At 28.7% G+C, this 10,027-nt stretch overlaps 1 protein-coding gene across 7 annotated transcripts in view; it reads right to left on the bottom strand.

The window, feature by feature from the left end:
* Positions 1–10,027, bottom strand: part of LOC143056911 (D-glucuronyl C5-epimerase-like) — an 84,290-nt gene that overhangs the window by 22,968 nt on the left and 51,295 nt on the right. Inside the window, exon 1 of one of the 7 annotated variants that reach the window (XM_076230100.1) lies at positions 8,487–8,624. The exons of 5 other annotated variants lie outside the window; for them this stretch is intronic. The gene's annotated coding sequence lies outside the window, so the exon portion shown is untranslated. Of the gene's footprint in view, positions 1–2,879; positions 2,949–8,486; positions 8,625–10,027 lie in introns of those variants that run through there. One more of the 7 variants, XM_076230099.1, reaches the window with a different exon arrangement.

Genomic DNA, 10,027 nt, shown 5'->3' on the forward strand with positions numbered 1-10,027 from the left:
CCAGTGAATTGACCATGTAATTTATGTTAAGTCCATTTTGTTGTGATAAGATAGGCTCAGTAGATAATATACTGTTGTAGGTGTCCTATTAAGTGTTGACCAACAGGTCAGTTAAGAAGAAATGACATGATTAAAAAATTATGGCACATACAGAAGCTCAAGAAATATTAGAATTTATTTACTGAAAAATAGTATTAATTTTACATGTATTGAAATATAATTGCAGGTTTCCACAAGTTTAATGGCACGTAGAATTTCCTTGACAGAAAAAGAAAAGGTTAGAAGAAGAACTACCTGTATCCTATTTGCAGAAAAATGAACAGCCAGAATCAGAATATTTTTTTCTTCTGTTGGTAATATCATATATAAATATCATTTCTTCTGAATTTTTGTTTATTTAGATCTGAATTTTACATTAAGTTTTACAAATTGAAATATACAAGTACTGTATTATAGATAATTACTTCAAATTCAAATTTTTATTGTCTTTAAACTTGAAACAATATTTATGTGGCAAATTTTAAAGAGGTTGGGTCCAATAGATATTATTTTTCTAATAAATAAATAAAGATTTTTTTTTAATTCTTTCTATTCTATTCTACATAGCCAAACAGTTTGTCCTAATTGTCCATCTATATCCTTATCTGCCCTTTCGACCTTGACTTCCTATATTCTTGACGGAAGATTGTTCCATGTTTTATACTGTGCCAGATATGATAGCAGAAGATATCTGTTGTTTACAAAGTCTGCAACTTAATTAGTTTTCAAAACATCAGTTTGATTGAAGGGATGAAAAATGCATTAAATGCATAATATATGTGTTTGGTATTTCCTCTTGTGTTGGTGTAATATGTTTTCAATCTGTCCTGTCCTTGGAAAACTACCATGTGATATTATTGTATTATCCCATAATTTGTAGTCAGATATAGATATTGACAGATAATTTATAACTCAGGGCGATAATTTTGATTACTGGGCGATAATTATTACAATGTTACCCTGGAATAACCTCTTAGTGACTTTAATTATATAAATATGATGGATTGAGAAATTGGGCATCTTAAGTTAAATAATTATAATGTTAACCCCTAAAATATATTGTCTAAGATGTAGTCATTGATGGAGAGATATTGGCAAGTCATACATACTTGTTACGATTTAATTAGGTTAAAGTGATCTAAGAACATGAACATATGAAGTTCAAATTTGCACTAAATCATTTTACAAGTTGTAGTTTCAAAATATTACGTAACCTGATTATTGTTTTCACAAGGGAGGCCAGTTCTCAGATTTTCAGTGCTAAAAATGTTACACAATTAAATATTGCAGCACTTCAGAAATAGAATAGATATACATAATAAACTGTTATTACAGCTTGCGTTATTGCCCTTAAACCAATGCAAAAAATATTACAAGATATTTATCTGATCTGATCTGTGGGAAACCATATTGTATTTAAATCGGTAGGATAAATGAATCTGTATTTTTTAAAACTGCTTCACCTTGAAAATATTATCTGTGGGAAACCACATTTTATTTTAAGTTCCTAAAAAAATAAATAATCTGTACTTCACCTTGAAAAGGAAAATTACAAAAAGAAAAATAAGATTTTCTTGAACTCGTAGAAATACCTAGATAATCACTATATATATTAAATTTACTTACATAGCTCCATCATTAAGTCAGTCAATTTCTTAGTCAATTATTTCATCAATGATAAATTTCTTAACCATTAGGTATATGACTTTACCATCAACAATAATTTTATAAAATTCCGATAAACTGAACAACTAATTGCAAATTACCGAAAGACCTTTGTATAACAATAACGATTCTGCTGGTTTAGTGACTCTAATCGATGCAAGCTTGATAGGTTAAAAAAAATATGGAGAAAGATTCGATCTTATATTCAGGTTTCTATGCATGTTCGAGGTATATCAGCTCTGATTATTTTTTTCTTAATTGTCTATCACATTGAAATTGATCTAGGATTTAGGTCATGGTGATATTGACTTTTGGAGATCACAGTCCATGATCATATAGAGATTTGACTTGGTATCTAAAAATGTTCCATTTACGTAATTTTATCTAGGACAAAAATCAGAGGTTGTTTAATTGTTAATAATGGAGAAAACAAGCAATACAAGATAGATTACCAGTCAAAAGCAAAACAATAGTCATCCTTATTTTGATCCTTGATCTCAGGTAAAATATGTAATACATGTATCAACAAATTGAACATTTGGTTTGTCAGCACTTTTTCACAAATGTTATAACAAAATATTTACAGAGTCAAACATGAACCTGTCTTTAAATAGTTCATTTCAAAATTAAGGATCCCCATTTGAAACCCCCTTTTTTTAAATTTTGAATTTGATACAATTTTGTATTTACTATTGTGAATATAAAACATCTGAAAAATATATCAGATTAATTTGGGTGATGTGATTTCTGTAGAAGAATACCAGCAAAAACTAAGGTGTAAAATATTTTGTTATTTCATTGTTAGTACCGTAGCAGTGTTAGTATTCTTTTCACATTAATATATGACCATGTATTACAATTTTGACTTTATATTATTTTGTAAACCCTTTCTATCATAATACTTCCTTTTATAAGTTCAGTGTTTGCCTTTCTATATGGCTCACATCAGCAACCATGATGTTATTATTATTATTAAAAACAAGAAATAAGTTAATAAAACATGTATAATTATTTAAATCAAGGAAGTAAATGAAACAGGAAGGAATCAGGAAGGTTCTATTCCACCCCCCTTTTTTTCCTTTTTTTTTTTTAGTTTCATACCTTTTTTATATTTATCCATTTTCAAGAGCATTTTAATTTTATAGAGAAACTTTTATTATAAAGTTCAAACTGACCTGATCTTGTTGTTACAAATGTCCTCCAAATTAAATTGATGTTCAAAAATCACTACTAACACAACAACACTGAATTGTATACATCCTAAATATATATTTTGATAAATCATAAATTTGACAAGTATACCCCTCAAGGTCATACAAGAACAAATGAACTGTCCTAAAAGATGGACTATCATCAATTTGATTATTTTTTGGTCTTCAATTGGCCTTGAGTTAAAAAAATGTACTTTAATTGATTAATTTTGTTAGTTAAAGTGACAGTAATTTTTCAACAGGTTGTCAAAAAAATTGAAATTGAGTACTAATTGCCTTTAAAAGTTATTAAAAGTAATTTGTTGCCAAAAGTGAAATATACATTTTTGAGCTGAAGGTGTTAACATAATTCTTTTGTTATATCATTTAAATAAATATAATGTGAGGAAATATTTCAACAATCTATTGTTGGTTTTAATATTTTATTTACACATTGCATTTATTTGTATTTTAATCCAATCATTCATATAATTTGATCACACATTTAATAATTTACAATAATGGAAAATATTTCACCTTTAAAAGCAATATTGGTTTAAAATCTGAAAAATTAATTTAACATTTACTTCAATATAAAGATCTTATTATTGACACTAATTCAAGTACTCTTTTTAAATTCCAATGTATTTTTATTAAAAATGTTATAATATCTAAATATTGTAAGCATGCAAAGGTGAAAATGAGAATGAAGATTATGATCACATCTTTTTACACTGCACAGCAGCAGCAGTTACACAAAAATGTAGCACCAATGAATTGTTGCATAATTGCTATGGCTGGCAAATATTTTCCTTGCTAAAATTTTAATTTTACATGACAACTTATTCATATAAATTATATACAGTATCTAAAACAATCTTTTGTCAATGAAAAACTTACCACAAAATTTGTTTTAAATCCAGATATTAAATCCAAACATGTAACCAACTACAAACAAATCTTTTCAATGTAAAGTTTCCTGTCAGAACTTTGCACTGAAGTCAATTTTGGACCTCTGTAAATTTAAATGATTATTTGAACGCATTCACTGACCCTATTAAGTAGTAGTTATGGCTTTTTAACCTGTAAATCTTCATCATGAATTCAATAATATGACCTTTTTAAATTTTTGGGAAAAAGATGAGTTTTTAATCCAAAGTCCTTATCAGTCAAAGCCCAATTCAACCTTAAAGCTAACTATGAATCCTGAACACTATCCCTTTGACAAAGTATGTGTAAATTACTAGTTATTACACGTTTTATACAGTTTTATAGGTTTATATTCTATAATCCACACAGTCGGAGGCTTAATTTCGAATAAATCTCAAATTTGTACGGTCATTCAAAACTACTTACGTCCATCCGACATCCCCAGGCTTTAAAAACCAATAAATAGATGTGTGAATTTGCCACCATAACCAGCAACTTAGTAGAAATTTAAAGAATATAAATTTGTTTGTGATTTTACGACAGATTTTTCCTTTAATCCTAACAATCCTTCCGGTATTAAAACGGCATAAACACATCTTTTTATGAGGCATTACATGGTCATGAAGTCTACAAGTTTGTGGGGGGACAAACACCGCTTGATATATGGTGACAAAACTTGATGACATTGATAAAGTATAAGACCTATAGTGTCACAAGGTTATTAGATGAAAAAGTACAAGACCTATAGTGTCACAAGGTTATTAGATGAAAAAGTAGGTAAGCGGAACAATAAGTACTTCTCTTATTAATTTAACTCTCAGGAGTTTTGTAAGATATGGTGTTATGGTGTTACCATTGTGTTAAAGGACCCTGTAGTGAAAAGACTGACCATGGTCTTTCAAATAGGAATTAGGGCCCCAAGTGCCTCACTCGAGGGGACCTGGCAGTCAAACATAAGAAAAACGCACAAAAAAGGACTAATTTTCTGCATTAAAGACCCTCACCGAGACCACTGAAATGGCATTTAAGGTTCATTAGATACTATAGAATATAACTGTGGATTCATTATTATTTTTTGGATACCAATTCACGTTGATTTCAAGAGCTGAGGTGAACCTCAAATTTAAATGTTGAAAGAAAAACAAATTTTCTATAGACTTGAAAGTAGACTTAAAAAACATGAAATTAATTATTTTAGAAAATACAAAATTTCTCAATCCACAAAAAAAAATCTACAGTATATAGACTCTATGTTACTTATATGATTATAAATGCTGAACTGAAATAGACTGCTACTGATGTGATATTAACATTACAGTATGTAATTTATATAGCCAATGTTAAATCACTAAATTATATTCAAAGGTTAAAATTTGTTGTGATGAGAGGTGGTCTTCCTAGGCGGTTCAGATAAATTTGCATATTAAATTAGTTTAACTCATCATTTTTAAAATAATTATTAACACAGTCAGTCATTTAATTAATCAATTAGTAATTTTCTGATCATGAAATACATTATATTTGATGATGAATAATAGCTACTACTCATGTTTTCCCGATATTTTTTTTAAATCTCGATTACAGCCTTAGTATGGATATAGGTTTAGTATCCTATCCTCCTTTTTTCTAAAAACTTCTTTTGGACTTCACACCTCATTTTTCAAAATATCTGATTTTAAAGTCATTAGATACTTGATTTTAACATATAACGTTTTAAATATTGTTTACAGCAAAAGTACATGTATGTACAAATGTGTAAGTTTAGAATAAAAACCAAATATTCCTTATTTTCTGAGAAAATTCAAAATTCAATTAGACCTCACACCAATTTTTATGAAAAACGTCAAATTTGTGAGTCATTAGATACTTGAATTTATACAAAGTATAATACTAATAAAGTATACAAACCCTGGACTTTTATCTCGTATCATCATATAATCTCTATAATGATTATGTCCTGCTGGTCAGAACTAACTATCATGTTTGGAAATTGATCTATAATTGTTTGTTACTTGTTTATCTATATAGATAACACTACCAACACCTAATCTCAATCTAGTTAAAGGGGCACATGGCGTGATGTGATATCAACAAGTCCGTTGACTGATAGTGGACAAGTTATGACACTTGTTTCATTTCCGTGGTTAAAACTGGGTGCACCCTTGGAATGTGCATTGACAGATTCTAATTCTTTATCTTTGAAATATGTTATCATTTACTAATACCATGGAAGTAATATTTAGTTCTTTTAATTCATTTTATTTACATTGATAACAGTGGCAGATCCCGAGGTTGGAACCCCCCTTTTTTGGAAGATCAATGCATTTGAATGGGGACACGTGGATGGAACCCCCACCCACCCCCTTTTTTTCCTGGATTGGGAACCCCCTTTCGAAAAATGGTTGGATCCACCCATGGATAACTGCTTTAAATTTTTGTACCTTTCCAGTCAAATTGGAAAAAAATACAGTTTTTCTGCTTGAGGAGTTATAACATTCTTTTTCTTAATAAGTTTTTTTTCTAGATCAATCCCATTTCTTTCTTATTATGATAGAGTTACTATCTTATTTACTATACTCAATTCACTTAAAAAAACATATTCATTTCAAATATAAACAAAAAATAAAAGCTTGTTTAGTTATTATAACTTAAGTATGATTAACTGATATTTACTTTAATAGAAAGAAAAAAATACAGAAATATAATATGTAGTGTAAGCATGAAAATAGAATGCAGAGAAATTTTGCAACTCAATGATTTCCTTACAATATTAATCATCCGTCACATTATTTAGTATGATTAATAAACTGTAATACTGTGGAGAAGGAAAAATTAACACATACATAATATATGATGTTTGCAAGAGAAAACATGCAGAGAAAATTTTGCATTTAACTGATTTGCTAGCAAGATTTATTATAGTAATCAAACTTTATTAGAAAGAAAAATTACCACATGCATTATATATTATGTTTGTATGAAGAAAAAAATAGATTTTTTTTGAATTTTCAAACAAGATTACTCATTAATCAAAACTTTAATTGTCAACAGTTTGTCAGTTCAGTGATAGTTTTAACATATGTATGTGTATTCAAATTATGGAAGAAAGATATGCATAGAAAAAAAGGCATTTAACGTAGATCTAAGAGGCTTCATTACAAATTGAACATTAATTGTCCAGATGATTTATGATAATAATTTATGTAAATATTGCTAATTTATCAATTTTATGTGATTTCAAAAAGAAGTCAAAATATTCAAGTAGATCTATTCCTCCCAGAAATTTTTAGACTGTTAAGTCATGTATATGATTCAACAAGCAAAAACAAATTTTAAAGCATTGAACCAGTGCAATTGATGTAAAAAACTAATTAGATATTTAAGAAATAAAAAATTACTTGACGTTTGCATTATTTTACACATTATTTTAGAAAGAGACATACCATTTGTCAGTATACTTATAAAAACAACGTTTCTAAGTGTAGATCTAGGATTTTGAAGGAAAAGGGGGGGGGGGGGGGGATCTTGCAAGCAGGCCACATAACTTCACAAAGTTTGGAATGGACAGGTAAAAATCTAGATTAATCATAAAGGAAGCTCCATAAGGGGGCCATGGGCACCCCAGCACCCACTAAATCCACCTGGACATGGCAGTTGCAAGATTTAGAATATTTTAAGTGTCTATACATATTTTGAAAATCTGATAACTATATATGTAGCTGTGTGTAATATTGGATAGATATAATGATAGTCAAATTGAAATCTAAGATTTAACCATTGTTTTCTGATATCAGTATGAGTTTGCAAATTTTTATCCTAAATATATCACAGATGTAAAAAAAAAAAAAAAAGTCATAAGTATGTACTTGAGATTAGATGTGTAAAAAGTCATGTGCAGTTTTAGAGCAATGGAATAGCAACATATCAACAGAAACAGACATCTATGACTATGCTGTTTGGTTTTGCTTATTATTAAAGGCTGTACAGTGACCTATAGTTGTTAACTTCTACGTCAATTGGTCCCTGGTGGAGTTGTCTCATTGGCACTCATACCACATCTTTCTATTTATATATTCTAATGTTCATAGCACATGATATCATTCTTACCAATAAATAGTGAGATTCAATCCAAGAAAACAATATAAAATCAATTTTCCAATGATAAGCATTGTAATTGCAGTAGAATGGTTTACAATTCCAAATGTAAAGACAATGTTCTACTTCTATTCTTCAATAGTGACTTCCTTTAACAAGCTGACTTTAATTTACCACACATGGCTATACATTAGAGGGAATTACATATATTTACACTATTTTGTTTTAGTTTAATTTATCAAATTAATATATCAGATTTATACTTTAACAATTTTAGTTATTTATTTATGTTAAGATAAAGAATTTCACACATGATATCAACATACGTATGAAATATCCCAGAACTTTTGTATCTTTCTTGAATTTTTAGTACTTAAGAACTTTAACATTAACAAATTCCAATACAATGATTATGAGTTCTGTTAAAATAACTATGCTGTATGAGCTTTGAAATTTGATTTTAACTTTCATTAATGAAAAATGTTGAAACATTAAGAAAAATTAAAATAAATCTGTTTTAACTGTTTTACCATTGCTATTAATTGAAAAACAAAACTTAAATTTTACCTTGATATAGTGAATAACACCATCACAGACAGTTTAGCACATAAAATCTCTGTACGTTTTCCAAACTCATCAAATTTCTGACAGCATAGAAACAATAGTTACTTGATAAAGATCAATATCAGTGCATCTGTTACGAATGTTTGTAATTATAGCCAATTATCTCCCTTTCCTAGGTATAACAGCACTAGGTGAGGGTTTTCCAAACGCTGTAATCTTTTTTTGATACACTTGATTTAGACATTAAGTATGACAAGAAATACTCATGATGAACAAATATTGTGTAATAATGGTAGTAGAATTGTTTACACAAAGGGCAGACAACTCATTATTTTGTTTATTAATAGGAATAATTACAAGCCCATCAACACTATGTATTTCTTTGCTGATGGGATTTGGTCCTTGAATTGAGAGATTATCACCATAAATCTAAGGATTAATGTGTTAAATAAGTTGGCATGAAATCCTCAGATTTAGTTGTCTGATTTAAATTGGTTAACATTATTGATTTAGCTTTGTTTGAAAAAAAAAAATAAAAAAAAAATGTTTAATTTTTATATTCATTGTTAGAAGGGGAATGTATTTTGAGTGGAAATATTTGTCCTGATTGTAAATAATTCATTGAAAAGTAGCAAAATGCAGTCAAGTCAAGTTCCTAGTCAATTGAATAATTATGAGCTTTCAAAGCAAAACTGATTTGCTCTGGTTCAGAATCATGTCTCTGTGTAAAGTCACCTGTCTTCATGCTGGCTATATCCTTGAGAGACAGGATGTTGCAAATCTGCAGCATTATGTCAGACTGGTTAAATTTCATTTTAATATGTTTTCCTTGATATAAAAAAGAAGATGTAGTACGAATGCCAATGAGACAACTCTTTGCAAAAGACCAAATGCCATGGAAAGTAACAACTATAGGTAACTGTACAGCTTTCAACCATGGGCAAAGCCTATACTGCATAGTCAGCTACAATGTATAAAAGCCCCCAAAATGACAAGTATTCTATTAATTTGAATTTATTGTAACCACAATAACTATACATGTACAACCAGATGTCAAGAGGGAAACCATTGTTTAGTTTACTAATAGTTACATAATTACATGATGATTTAATTTATGTTCTTCTCTGTATGTTAATTCTTGCCACCGAAAAAACTAAAAATCATTATGATTAGACAAGGGGGTATGGAAGGGGATCTTCATTTCTCTATTCTTAGTATTTTTTGCGTTTTTTTTAGTATTTTTGATATTTGTTTTGGCCTAAATTCTATATCATTTATATTTTAGCAACCCATTATTCTCTATTCTTTATGTTTTTGGTAAATTTTTTATCTTTTCTTCATAATTTTTGCCATTTTTTCACAATTCTGTAAACCCCCATCCACATCCTCGATCATTTATGATTAGACAAATGAGGTCTAATTTGTCACCTATTTGTTTAATAACTTATATTATATAACTTCTGTATCGTACATATATATAGCATATTTATGTAGTACTATGATGCTAATTTGAGCTGCACATGTTGTGAAATATTAAGTGAAAT

Source organism: Mytilus galloprovincialis, chromosome 13 (genome assembly GCF_965363235.1).
Source record: "Mytilus galloprovincialis chromosome 13, xbMytGall1.hap1.1, whole genome shotgun sequence".
In the NCBI taxonomy this organism is placed as follows: Eukaryota; Metazoa; Mollusca; class Bivalvia; order Mytilida; family Mytilidae; genus Mytilus; species Mytilus galloprovincialis.